Raw genomic sequence first — 12568 nt, forward strand, 5'->3', positions numbered from 1 at the left:
GGTTTGTACATAAACAAGTCATTTTAACTAAGGACAATCTGGCAAAGCGCAACTGGACATGACCTACAAGATGTAGTTTTATTGATCGGGATGAATCCATCAAACACCTCTTTCTTGACTGCCCGTTGGCAAAAAAATTATGGTGGACGGTACATATAGCCTTTAATATTAATCTTCCGAATTCTGTCAGCATGTTATTTGGCACGTGGCTTAACGGAATAGATGTAGAGGCCGTATGTTATTTCTACCGTATGCATCGTTCTGATGCAGAAGCCGGGAGACCCCTTTTCAAAAATAAAAATAAACGCACGCTCGACGCTCGGCAGCACGGGCGCGACGCATCGTGCACGTTGAATGCAAACGCAACGCAGCCTGGACCATTGGAATCCTCGCCTCTTACCGTACAAAGTGCACGGCGATACCTACTGAGTAAACAACCACCAGCTACATCATCACTTTCTTGGTGAGATCACGAGCAAGGCATTGTATGCATTGCAGGTCACCTTCAGCTGCCAAAAAAAAACTCGTCATCCGCTGCAACTTGTCTCGGTTGTGAGTTGTCTACACTTGTCCGTTTACGATAAGCAGATCTGGAAAATTACTTGCAGGCTCCCTACTTACAGAGCCAACCATCCCTCTCTTCGCCGTTGCCGGTACTGATTGAGTGGTGGCCGGCGATGTCGGCGGGTGAGGGAAGGAAGACGGCATGCGTCACCGGAGGGAGCGGTTACATCGCCTCAGCGCTCATCAAGCTGCTGTTCCGAAAGGCTACGCTGTCAAGACGACCGTCAGAGACCCCGGTTCGTTTCTTGTTTCTAGTTCTGTCTTGTATGTACTATAGCAATCTTCCTTTCAGAGTTTGACCTGAAATCTTTAGGTTCTTCACTCTTCAGTCTCGACTGGATAAGCCATGTCTTTTTTGTTTATATAGTGTGTACTCCCTAAGGTTTTGGTTACCGAATGAGGCAATTTTACCGAGGCATACTGGAAAATGTGGTTACCACGGTTACCGAGAATATTTTAAGCGAATTTTGTAGTTGAATTTTGAATTCAAATAAGTGAATGAACGAATATTCGAACCAGAGACCTCTCAAAACAGGAACTAGGTTGCTACCGACACACCAGAACCAACTCTCATGGCATTAATTAGATCCTACATACTTTACAATAAATTGAGTGTTTAAATAAAAAAAATAAAAAAATGGTATTTTAAAATTAAAAAAATGGTATTTTTTGCTCGGTATGGTGATTTACCGAGGGGCACGGAAATACGCGGTAACCATGGAAAATCTTGAAATTTTGACTGGTAACCAAAAGAGTGGTACTCCCTGAGGTTAAAATTTACTCTGGAGATTTGTACTTTGTATTAAGATGACATGGAGAAGAACTCCCACTTCAAGGACTTGCAAGCGCTTGGCCCCCTGGAAATCATCCGTGCCCAGCTGGAGGTGGAAGGTAGCTTCGACGATGCAGTTTCTGGCTGCGAATACGCCTTCCTTGTCGCTGCTTCAATGAACTTCAGGTCAGAAGATCCTGAGGTAAACACCAATCACCCATGCACACCCTGAACTTCGTGCCCGTCACTTTGTGTTCTCAGCTAGTATTTGACAACTTATTCTCGGCCACAGAAGACGTGGAAATGTTAGTGTATGCCAGTACATTTCCCTTTCAGAGATAACTTGGGGTGCTTCGTGTTTAACGGCAGAGAGATCTGATTGAACCCGCCGTCCAAGGAACACTCAACGTGATGAGGTCGTGCGTGAGAGCAGGGACAGTGAAGCCGGTGATCCTAACATCGTCGGACGCCGGCGTGTCCAGGAGGCCGCTGCAGGGCGGCAGCCACGTGTTGGACGAGGGCTCCTGGTCAGACGTCGAATACCTCAGAGCCAATAAGCCACCAACTTGGGTACATAAATACTCCCTCCATTCACGAATATGAGATGTTTTAATTTTTTTCTAAAGATGTGTATAGACTTGTTTCAGTGTGTTGTTTTTATGTAGCCCATAATATGAAATATCCAAAATATCTTATATTTGTGAATGAAGGAGTATGTCTTTGTGTTCAGTCTCTCTCGCCTGGACCTTTACTATGTCGACGTAACACTGGTGTTGGTTGATTTACATTGTAGGCCTACGCGGTCTCCAAGGTGCTTCTAGAGAAGGCGGCGAGTGAATTCGCAGAGGAGAACAACATCAGCCTTGTCACCGTGTTGCCGGTGTTCACCGTGGGCACGGCGCCTGTATCTAACGCCGGAACCAGCGTTCCCGTCATCCTCTCCATGTTGTCCGGTGAGAAAGGCCAGCATTTCTCTATATACATTTCTCAGTGCTTGGCAATGGAAAGATGTGTAGCAAGTAAGCCCTGATTTCAGCCCCATGCTCTTTTGACCGGTGTCCTGCGACTACCTGTCCTCTACATTTTGCAGGCGACGAGGCAAAGCTGCATGGCCTGATGGTCCTGCAATCAGTCAAGGACTGCGTGGGGATTAGCCACGTCGACGACCTCTGTCGCGCCCAGGTGTTCGTCGCGGAGAATGAGTCCTCGTCGGGTAGGTACATCTGCTGCAATCACAACACTACTGTCTTGCAGCTCGCCAGTCTCCTGGCAGAGAAGTACCCACAATACAACGTGAAACCTGTACGGTTCGTGAACCTTTTTCCCAACACACACACACGCCTGTTATTTTTGGTTATGGGTTTAACACCATCCATATGTTTCTGCAGCTTTGATGGATCCTGCAAGAAGCCAAGAGTGTGTGTCTCATCAAAGAAACTCATCGGGGAAGGGTTCGTGTACAAGTATGATGACCTGGGTGAAATCTTCGATGACCTCGTCAAGTACGGCAGAACCACAGGGATTCTACCCTACTGATGTTTCCACCAGCTACTGATCTGTATGTGTTTGGAACAAAATGATGTCATCTCAAATAAGTAATTTTTTTGGAAACGATAGGGGTTTCCCCTGTCTCTTTTTTAAGCCAAGGCCACGAAACCAGCATCCAAACGATTTACAGCTCTCGGTGAGCAACCCAAAGTAGCTGCCACAGACTTAAGTAGAGGGTTCTAAAACAAGTGGCCCAAGATTACAAACAAAAATAGGGGGATCACTCGACATCGAAGGATATAACAACAACAAGATATGCAAGTCGAGCTCCCACACTAGCCACTATGCCAGGCTATTCTAAGCAATCCCCCTCGTCGATGATCCAATAGTCTTAAGCACCGGAGGAGAAGAGCACCCTGGGCGTCTGTGTATAAGATCTTCCACTACCTGATCAGTGCCCCAACCAAATCCAGAACGCAATGTATGCTTCGCCATTTCCCCCCTGGAAAACAAATTCAATCCGGAACAACCATAAGCCCCACAAGGTAGCAGATGTAATAGTATTAACAGCCTCATGTTTTTCCTCTATTTCCAGAGGGGCATTAGAGACATAAAAAATACAGGTATAGAAATACCATTACTATCATCAATAATAGACCAAACTTCTTTAGCAACAATACAATCAAAGAAAAGATGTTGAATGGTTTCATGATTACTACAAAAGACACATGTAAGATCATCCACATGTCTTCTTTTGGCCAAATTATCCCTAGTCAGACTTTTATTATTGAAGATCAACCATAAAAACACATGGATATTTGGAGGAACCTTAATTTTCCATATAGAATCTTTAATTTCAGAAGAGACCCCACCAAAGTTAATCAACTTATAAAACAACTTAACAGAGTATTTTCTAGAAGGCTCGAACATCCAGACTGGTATATCCACATTATCAGAAGGAGTATATTGTTTGACCAATTCAACCAAACTAAACCACCTAGGCATAGTCAGATCATCCACACATCTTTTAAATGTTAGATGTAGACAACTTCGATCCCATAGTTGGGCAATTGTGGCATCTTGTTGTTGACAGATTTAAAAAAGATCCCAGAATAGGGTTCTAAGTGAACAATTTCCAATCCAGATATCATGCCAGAAGGCCACATTTTCACCATTCCCAGGAACCCATTTATAAAAGGTTTTGGCAGCAGCAAAAGCCCGGGACACACTTTTCCAAAAGGGAGAAACCACACCAGGTTTGGCCCAAAGAATATTAGGATTATTAACAACATATTTATAGCAGAGTAGTTTTTTCCAGTCATTGTCTCTCCCATCAAAAAATCTTTTGCTCCAGGAAGCAAAAAATGCCATATTATACTCTCTAAGATTGGGCACACCCATCCCCCCAATCTCTTTCTTCATAGAGATGAGCCCCCATTTAGCCAGATGGTATTTATGCTCATCACCTAGGTTACCCCAAAAGAAGTGTGACATTTGTGAAGTAATAACTTCAATAAACCATTAGGGAACTTCATAACAGACATAAGTTAGGTTGAGATGCTAACAATGCAAGTAGTCAAAAGAACCAATTTGCACCTATAAGAAAGATTTTCACCCGGCCATCCAGAAATGTTTTTGATAATCCTATCAATAATAGGTTGGATGTCCTCTCTTCTGATTTTTTTTGAAATACAGGGGAACACCAAGATATTTAAAGGGGAAATCCGCAATCCGACAACAAAAATTTTGAGCAAGTTTTTAAGACATATCCTCAGATACATGAATGGTTTGAAGGTCACTTTTATGAAACTTAATATTCAAGCCAGAAAGTTTTCCAAAGCAAGCCAATAGCTATTTCAGATTTCTAGCATGGTCCAAAGTGTCATCAAGGAAGAGAAGAGTGTCATCATCATATTGTAAACTGGCCACTCCCCCAGGAACAACTTGAGGCAGAAGCCCAACAATTAAACCATGGTGAGCTGCTTTAGAAAGCATTTTGGAAAACACATCTACAACTAGGTTAAATAGCAAGGGGGAAATACGACCCCCCCGCTTCAGACCCCCCCCCCCCCCCCACACACACACACACGCACACACAAAATGAGGACCATTGGTGTCATTAATTCTGACCTGGAAAGATCCCCGATCGAGAATTCTATAGATCCAATCAATCCACTTACTACCAAAGCCTCTATAAGTGGGCATCTCCACAAGGAAATCCCAGTTCACGCCAAAAATTGGTGCCCAAGTGAATATTAGGCTTTGGTTCTAGGGCAAAAAGGTTTGTATAGAAAGAAGTAGCAACATCCAACATATCAGAAGTAGAGGTCACAAGACCATCAGGTCCATCTAACTCAGTTAAATGGTTTTTACGATGCCTGTGATTAGCTACGGCCCGAAAATATGCATTGTTGCGATCACCTTCAAGGATTTTCTATCTCTTGATCTCTGCCACAAGGCAGTCTCTTCTTTTTTCCAGATTTCATCTAATTCAAGTTAATTCATTTTCATCCTATCAAAATTAGCCACAGACAAAGGTTGAGATTCAGATAAAACATTAAGAATGTCATACTCCATAAGGAGAGCCTTCTTCCTTTTTGTAATAGCAGCTTCAATATTAATATCCACCCTTTAATTTTTTTCCTAAGGATTCTAGTTTTGCTAAGCCAATTGTCAATAGAAGAATTGGAGTCAGAAACAAAATTCCAAGCATCACTAACAACCTGAGCAAAACCAGGCTGAGAGAGCCACCATTTCTCAAATCTAAACATAGAGATTATTTGAGGGTCCGCTTTAGAGATGCCTTAAGAGAGCGGCAGTGGCTTCTTCTGTGTCTATAAACTCCATGCCGCGAGAGAGAACGGGTTGTAAAAAATAATTTAATACTACTACATAGGAATAGACATATTCACACATTTTCCATTACGGACCTTGTTGGTACCGTTCTATTTCTCCATGCTAGCGGAGTTTATCTACTTGGATGATTGATGCCTCAAGTTTTACCACACTTCCAATTCAAAAAAAAATGTTTTACCACACTCCTGCCATCATTCTTGCTCTTGGAATCGTTCAATGCAGCTTCCCGTTTGGTACAAGGGTAAAGCGTAAAGCTACCTGGGATCACATGGCCCTGCTCGCCCTAGCCAAAACTGACAGGACACGGTGATTTCTTGGCAATGGGCACCTGTTACCCATATAGGGAAAAGTGAAAATGATGTGAAATTCCTGCTCTCGTCTTTTGCTCATCACCTTTCCCATCTATCTATCTATCTATCTCACACGAGCCAAGTCAAGTGCACACAACAAGGTAGCTGGTGCTGCAGATCCTGCCCGGCTAGCCAGGAAGGACTCCATCAGTCAGGTTCTCCGCCCCGCCCACCTCTCCCCACCGCAGCAAGCGAAGCCGAGGCAGGGCAGAGGCAGAGGATGAAGTGCATAGTGGGGAGCCCGGGGACATGGAGCGGCATGGCGCTGCGGGTGTCGCAGTGCGTCTTCGCCGCCGCATCCGTCTTCGCCATGTTCTCTGCCTACGGCTTCTCCAACTACAGCGCCTACTTGTACTCTCTCTCTCTCTCTCTCTCTCTCTCTCTCTCTCTCTCTCTCTCTCTCTCTCTCTCTCTCCCTGCCACCAGTTTCATTCTACAGCAAATTAGTGCTACTTCTCCGCTTGCTGTGATCTGTGTGTTGGGATGAATTCCTACATTTTTCTTTCCACTTCTAGTTTCGGTAATCCTTTCTTGAATGCCCTTCCCTCTGTGCGTTTTCTTGCAAATTCATGAGCATCACTCAAGTAGCATCCCCAGTGCTTCGAGCTCAAGCTGTTACTTTGGTTGTAAAATTCAGAGTCCCTCCCTCTTGGAGTTTTTGGGGGAAGTTTCCTGTACAAAAGCCTAGATGCATGCTGTTGGTGCCTGATGAATTTTTTTCCATTCGGCTTCATGCCATACAAATCACTGCCCAATTTATCTTAGATATACACCGCCAGAAAAGGAACACCATATTTATTAGTTAGATAGAAAGAAGAAAAAAGAATCACGTCTGAGCTAGTAGTAGAATATTTATAGAACCCTTCTTGAGAAGCAGACCAAAACAGAGGAGATGATTAATTACTTGAAGAGTAGATAAAGGACAGAACAACTGAGCTCGCCTGAACCGTCCTTTCAGCCTCACTTCCTAGATTAGCTGATTTTGTTGAAGCTGCCCTACCAAGGATTCATGTTCAGCTAAGGTGATTGCTGCTGGAAATTGACTGACAATTGAACTGTCCCTGGAATTTTTCCGAGTAAAACTTCGCTTGGTGTGATCTAATCACTGGGGTGTTGAGGGGCCGGTATTCGTTCCAAGCCTAATTCCCAGCAGGAAGGGTGAACAACACCATACTTGTTCAAAAATGGGACTGGGATATTGGACATGTTTTCTTTATGTATGTGCTTGTGTCAGCGTACGTGTAAAGAACGAAGCCTCATGTTTTCCGTTTACATACAGTTTTTCTTCCCATGATAATATTTTATTATCAGGATTGTAAAACTTAGGCTCTGTGTGCCAACATGTGACTTGTCTTGACTGCTGTGTCTGTGCCGGTGAGCGCCGATGATTTATCTTTTTCATATCAAGTTCATATCATTGAGACTATGAACTGCATAAGTCTTAAATGTGTTGTCTACTCTTCAGAATTGCCTTGGCAGGAGCTCGTTGTGTTGACATCAACTAACGCGTGTATTATGGTCTCCTGCAGCTACATGAACTTTGCTTCGGTGCTGCAGTTTCTGTGGAGTTTGCCCCTTGCTTGTCTGGATATCTTTTCTCTCAGGAATGAAAAGGATCTTCACGCACCGGATCGTCTATTGCTCATTGTTATCATTGACTGGGTAAGTCGTTCGCTTTGTCACCTCTATTGTCCATGGAGCTACGTCTGAATTAGTTGAAAGCAGGCACCGCAACAATTGAACCCAGATTTTATATCAATGTTAGTTCTTAGGAAAACAGAAATTCAGGATTAGTGCAACTCATGCTTCTCTGTTGGCTAAGTTCTTGTTTTGCCTCACTTTAAGAGAATAGGATAGCCTTAAAGAGACTTGTTGCCACAGATAGATTGCAGCCCAGTTCGCGCTTTCGGTCACTCTGGCATTCATCACGTGGTCGCTGCAAGCTGCGTCTTCTTTCTCCGGGTTATGGCTACTGGTCTCGTTCTTCTAGTGATCTCAATAGGCGCTTTGAATCACCGTCGCGTCATGCTAATTGCCAGTTTTTTCTTTTTTTTGTTGCGGGAAATGCTAATTGCCAGTTAATGATTGCATTTTTTAAGGGCTAACTTCCAGTCAGGAGGGTAAATCAGTTGAGTTGCAATGTGCTCAGGACACTTGTTAGATTTCAGTTACCGGCGTCCTTCATCACTTATTGATAGACTGCACGTCTGATAGCTTGTCTTCAGTGAGGTGGAATAGTTATTGTTTAGGTGATGTGGGATCACTAATATGGGGTACCTATTAGTGCTCCAAGTGGCTTTTGTCTTTACTTTTTTTGCGGATTGCTGTTTTTCTTTTGATGGAGTAGGGTACCAGTAGCAGGTAGTACATTTGTGCAGTGTAGTCTGCATAATAATGCAGCCAGTCACTTTCATCTACCAAAAGGAGTACTACTCCCTCCTTTTCGGTTTATAGGGCTTATCTCAAAATTTTAGTTTTTTCATTTTATAAGGCTCAATTTGATTGTTCCCCATCACACATTCAGATTTCAAGGTGCATTAAATCATTGCATGCAAGTATTAAGAGAAAATTGACCAATGCATGTAATTTATGCATGCATGCATTGGTAAACATATTTTTTTAAAGAAAACAAGAGAATTAATTGGGTGCTTTTGCAAACTACAAAAAATATTCCACCACTCATCATCTATCTTGGTTGGTGAGATTTTTAAATTAAGCTTTATAAACCGAAAAGGAGGAAGTATCAGTTACTGTACCAACCAACTGTCTGATGCAAAGACAATACACTTACCCCGAGCAGTACTAAGCAGGATTTTATTTGGCGACCAGTAGGCGCGGGTCGACCGGCCGAATTTTGGTGGGTCAACGTGCGTCCGTCAGATCCAAGGCATAAGACCGTCGTCATATAAGGCTCCCATGTAGTTTTTCCTTCTCAGAGCCAACAAGCCACCAACTTGGGTACACAAATACCAAAATTTTGTGTTCCGTCTCTCTCCCCTGGATATTTACCATCAATGGAAGTATGTCAGGCATGCACTTTTGTATTGGTTTCATGTAATCTGCAACGCAGGCATACGGGGTGTCGAAGGTGCTTCTGGAGAAGGCAGCGAGCCAATTTGCAGAGGAGAATGGCATCAGCCTCGTCACCGTGTTGCCGGTGTGCACATTGGGCGCGGCGCCGGTCTCCAAAGCAAGATCCAGCGTTCCGGCCGTCCTCTCCTTGTTGTCCGGTGAGAGATCGAGGGGCATCCCTGCTAGCAATCTTCTTTTTTTTTCTTTTTTTTTCAACTTGATCACTTGCTGCTTATAAGCTGAAAGGTACAGCAAATTAAAAAGCTCTGAACTGTGGGAAACGATAACCATCATCCGGCGGCTTATAGCGCATCGTCCGCCCGCCCCTCAGACGCACACCACCAGTCCCATGTGGAGCCATCACCGTGCATCCTTTTTTCCCTTCTTATCTCCGTACCTAACGACGTTCCCTTTTTTCCCCATCATTCATTCTCTACGTCTAGTTTCTTCCTATCTAACAAAGATCGGCCAACGGCCCTTCGAGGCATTCTCTACGTCTAGCTGTGGGAATCATAGCATGCCTCCATAGAAGATGAGGTTTCACAACAAAAACCTTGTTGCAGAAAATCAGAGAAGAGGAGGTTTTGCAACAAAAGCATTGTTGCAGGAAATTAGAAAAGAGGATTCAACGAATCACGTCACACAATCGAACGGCTCGTGAGGCGGCGGATTTTTTAAAAAGATCCACCGACCGACTCGTAGCACGCCGCCTAAACTAAAGTTCTCTGTTATTTCCGGGTGCTACCATTATAACCATCATCCGGTGGATTATAGCGCATCTTCTGCCGCCTCATACGCGCGGTACGCGTCCCATGTGGGGCCATCACCAAGCATCCCTTTTTCCCTTCTTATCTCCGTAGCTAACGACCGAGAACCACTCGTTCCCTTTTTTCGCCTCGTTCATTCTCTACGTCTAATTTCTTCCTATCTAATAATGATCGGCCAACGGCCCTTCGAGACATTCTCTATGTCTAAGCTCTGTAGTCACAGCATGCCTCGATGCAACGCGTCTCTCCAGCGAAGTGTTGACCTTGTCCTTGACGAGAAGCGCTCCATGGCCAGTGGCCGGTGCAGTAACCTGTGAGTAGGTACCTGCGCAGCTGGTGCGTAGATACTGTCAGCCGGCCACCGCGATGCTGCCTTCCGGCTGCGCATGCGCTGGAAGCCGCCAGACCGCACCGCCAACCTCTGTGAGGCATGCCGCCGCTGGAGCTGCATCTGCCGTCGCTCGCCGTTCGATGTCGCTGCCGTCCTGGAGGAGCGCCGACGTCCATGACTCTCGCCTCCTCGAGCTCAGACGCAACAGGTCTGTTGCAATTTTTGCAGAAAATTAGACGCGGCGGAAGATGTTGTTGCAATTTTTGCAACAAGGGTCTTGTTGCAGAAAATTAGATGAGACTGGAGATGCTGTTGCAATTTTTGCAACAAGGTTTGTTGGATTTTGTTGCGGAAAATTATACGCGGCGGGAGATGTTGTCGCAATTTTTACAAGGGTCTTGTTGCAGGAAAATAGAGAAAAAGAAGTTTTGCAACGGGTCATGCTACAAAAAATTATAGAAGATGATGAGGTTTCATAATAAATGTCTTGTTGCAGGAAATCAAAGAAAAGAAGATATTGCAACAGAAGCATTATTGCAGGAAATTAGAAAAGAGGATTTAATGGATCGCATCACATAATTGAATGGCTCGCGAGGCGATGGATCATTTAAAAAGATCCACCGGCCGACGCGTAGCACGGCCCCTGAAGTAAAGTCCTCTGTTATTTTTGGGTGCTACCAACTGAAACTTGGAGGTACGAGGCGATTGTAGACAAATTGTTACTACTATTTTTAAACGTGGCAAAGATTTGACAGTTTCAGTGATTAAGGTGAAGAGAGTTGAACGGTCAATTAAAGGGCGAAAACCTAGATTACAAACTCCGGGTGTTACCAATATGATGGACTTATCATATTGCTATTTTTGTTATCACTTGGGCAGTCTATTAACCATTATAACTCTGGTGATCGGTGACAATGGCACATGCCCATACATATTTCAGGTGACGAGGAGCAGCTGGCCATCCTGGAAGGCGTGCAGTTAGTCACCGGTTCTATGTCGATAGTCCACGTGGAGGATGTCTGTCGCGCCGAGGTGTTCGTGGCGGTGAACGAGTCCTTGTGAGGGAGGTACATCTGCTGTAGCTACAATACCACTGTCGTGCAGATCTCCCGTCTCCTGGCAGAGAAATTCCCGCGTTACAATGTGAATGCCGAACGGTACAAGAACAAATTCCCAACATGCACACGTGTGTCAGACTAGAGTGAGCCACTGACACGTGTTTTCTGCAGATTTGTTGGATGCCCTACGGAACCGAGAGTGTGCATGTCGTATCAGAAGCTCGTTGGAGAAGGGTTTATCTTCAAGCACGAGAGCCTAGGTGAGATATTCGACGACGTTGTCGAGTACGGTAGCACCACAGGGATTTTGCGTGATTGACATGTTCTTTAGCCACAGATTTATATTTGATCGATCAGAGCAATAAAATGTGCTTTCATATAGGTGAAATCTCGTGACTGTGTTTTGTCTGCTTGAATTTGTAGCTCCCTTTGCACCGTATTATTTAAGAAAATTGTAAAGGGAGACAGGATATAAACTCATGAGCAGTTTTAGCATGGTCTCGCTTTATCAACCCCAAGAAACTCTGAATACTTGCCGTCATCCTTATTGTTGAAGTTTGGCAATGCAAACTTCTAGTGTATTTCATATTGAGAAAAGTCTACAATACAACCTTGAACTAATCACACGGTTTAAAACTCAGTTCTGAACTTGAAAAACAATCAACATATACCCCTAACTAACCACGAGGTTCAAAAATCAACGACCCTGGTATTGGTTTGACCTAGTCAAGTGGTTTTTGTTAGGAATAGGATGAGAGCACATGTTAATTTCTAGTTGTCATGTGCTAATTAAGGAACTGACATTGTAATCTCTAACTACCTTGAGCAGTTGCACTCTCTCTCACATATTAGCAACAGCTAATTGTTGTTGCCATTTTATCTCACACATTAGCAACCGCTTCTTGCGGTTAGAATTGCTCTCACAAAGTTGTAACTGCCTCTTGTATAAATAGTCTTGGATCAAAGAGAATCGCATCAGTTCAATCATTCACTTTTCACTTTTACACGTTATCAGCATTTGCTCTACGGAGAGAGTGAGAGAGCCATCACGAGAAAGACAAGAGAAAGGTAAGAATCATGGCATGAAAGGACATGTCATCCCTGGCTGTTGCCTTTGCCTGCTTCATCCAAAGGGAGAGCCGTCACTTTCCTCGCACACATCGCCATCGCGCTGCACGTTGTCGTCATGGTCTTGGTCCAAGGAGTGTCCCTCGTCACCGCTTCTTCACCAGGAACCATCGCATGGTTATGCACGCCATGGCAACCACTCACTTCGTGGGCAAGCACCAATGGTGCACCAGGCTGGACCT

The 12568-nt window shown here is 44.3% G+C and overlaps 2 pseudogenes; both read left to right on the forward strand.

The window, feature by feature from the left end:
- Nucleotides 1–677: 677 nt before the first annotated feature.
- On the forward strand, nucleotides 678–2908 carry LOC123054728 (anthocyanidin reductase ((2S)-flavan-3-ol-forming)-like; annotated as a pseudogene).
- Nucleotides 2909–6075: 3167 nt separating this feature from the next.
- On the forward strand, nucleotides 6076–11639 carry LOC123054730 (anthocyanidin reductase ((2S)-flavan-3-ol-forming)-like; annotated as a pseudogene).
- Nucleotides 11640–12568: the final 929 nt, after the last annotated feature.

This window comes from Triticum aestivum, chromosome 2D (genome assembly GCF_018294505.1).
Source record: "Triticum aestivum cultivar Chinese Spring chromosome 2D, IWGSC CS RefSeq v2.1, whole genome shotgun sequence".
Classification (NCBI taxonomy): Eukaryota; Viridiplantae; Streptophyta; class Magnoliopsida; order Poales; family Poaceae; genus Triticum; species Triticum aestivum.